The 1,793-nt window shown below is 42.7% G+C and overlaps 1 pseudogene; it reads right to left on the bottom strand.

Moving 5' to 3' along the window:
- Positions 1-275: 275 nt before the first annotated feature.
- LOC105519380 lies at positions 276-1,593 on the bottom strand (annotated as a pseudogene).
- Positions 1,594-1,793: the final 200 nt, after the last annotated feature.

Genomic DNA, 1,793 nt, shown 5'->3' with positions numbered 1-1,793 from the left:
TTCCTTCCTTCCTTCCTTCCTTCCTTTCTTTCTTTTCCTTTTTTTTTTTTTTTTGGTGAAATAGCATGCTTTATTGGGAAGCAGAGTGCTGCACAGTGACCAAGAGAAGAAGGCCGCCCAATGGGCATTTACACATTTTACTCCAAAAGACACACAGAACATCTTACCAATAAAAATAAACTGAAACAGTGATTCCTCTGGGCAACTCCCTAGCCTCATCCCTTTCAGGGATTGGAAAATCTCCCAACCATTTTCCTGATGGCAGCTGTGTTTCACTAGAGATAGAGCCCCTTGGGAGTGCCTTCCTGTTTTTTGCAAAGAATATTTTTTCTTTGTATTTTTTGAAATCTTCCTTTGTTACCTTCATTCTGTGGCTCTCTTAAGGCCATCAGGCAAGCTTCTGTGCAGATTGCCTTGATGTCAGCACCAAAAAGGTCATCTTTAGTCATGATCAAGTCGTCCAGGGTTACATCATCAGCCAGCGTCATCCTGCTTGTGTGAATCTGAAAGATGCTCTTCTTAGTATTTTCAGTAAGGAGGGGGATCCTGATCTTCCTGTCAATGCGACCTGGTCTGTTAAGTGCTGGATCCAAATTTCTGTTTGGTTTGGGTCCATGATAACTTTCACATCTCCCCTAGAAGCAAATCTATCCAACTGGTTCCACAGTTCCAACATTGTTCAGTGAATTGCTCTCTCACCACCAGAGTTTGAGTCATATATTTTTGTCCCAGTGGCATTAATATCATCAATAAACACAACGGATGGTGCGTGTTTTTCAGCAACTTGAAACAATTCGAGAATGAGTTTGAGCCCATCACCCAGGTACTTCTGAATAAGTTCAGAACCAACCACTCTCAAGAAAGTGACTGAGGTTTGGTTTGCTACCGCTTTGGCTACAAGGCTCTACCTGTGCTAGGTGGACTATAGAGAATGACCCCCCACCCAGAAGGAGGCTTTATACCCATCTCTTCATAATATTCAGGTTGGGTAAGAAGAGGTCCACAGATTCCTTAATTTCCTGAATTTGGTTGTCCAAATTCCCCCCAGTATCAGCATAGGTCTCCTGGGGAGTCTTTTCCACCTTCATCACTGTGACTAGGGGATCTATGTCATCCATCAGCACCCCTATCACTGCATACACCTTGTGGCTGAGCAGAACTGAGCAGCCAGGTTCCAGCAGATCCTTGTCTACAAATGAAGGAATGCTAATATAGTGTTCTGAGCCCACAGATGTAGAATGATGGTATGATTATGATCTCTTCCAGGGTTCCTACTGCTATTAGGGTCCCCCTTCAGATCATCCACTTTTAATCTTTTCTCCTGTTGCTTTTCCTCTAAAGGTTTCATTTATTTCTGATTTCTAATGAATTCTTCCTCCATGAGAAGACAGTCTTCAATTCTCTCTAATTTCAGTAGTTTTCATTGGCACTGAGTGTGAGATGTCCCCAGTGGCAGTTTGCTGGCAGCATCTGGTCCCTTTGTTTTCTTCTTCTCCACTCCAGTTGATACTGGAGGTTTGTATTTATTTTTCTTGTCCTGTCATCCTTCTTGCAAACTCCAGGACTATAACCCCCACTCTGACTTTCACCCATCTTGCCTTGGCCACTTGAGTTGCCGATTCTTTCTTAATGTCTGTCTTTTCATTAGGCTGTTGCTTCACAAGGTGCTCGATAGGTATTTTTTTTCTTTTTTTTTTTTCTGGATGAATGGATACTGAGAAGATGGTGTAATGTCATGGTGATGTGAGATAATCCTGGAAAAGGTTAGTTGGGGCCATACTGTGGAGAAATGC

This window comes from Colobus angolensis, unplaced genomic scaffold, assembly GCF_000951035.1.
Source record: "Colobus angolensis palliatus isolate OR3802 unplaced genomic scaffold, Cang.pa_1.0 Scaffold347, whole genome shotgun sequence".
Lineage (NCBI taxonomy): Eukaryota > Metazoa > Chordata > Mammalia > Primates > Cercopithecidae > Colobus > Colobus angolensis.
The sequence above is the reverse complement of the archived record's forward strand: the minus strand, read 5'-3'. Positions and strand labels throughout refer to the sequence as shown.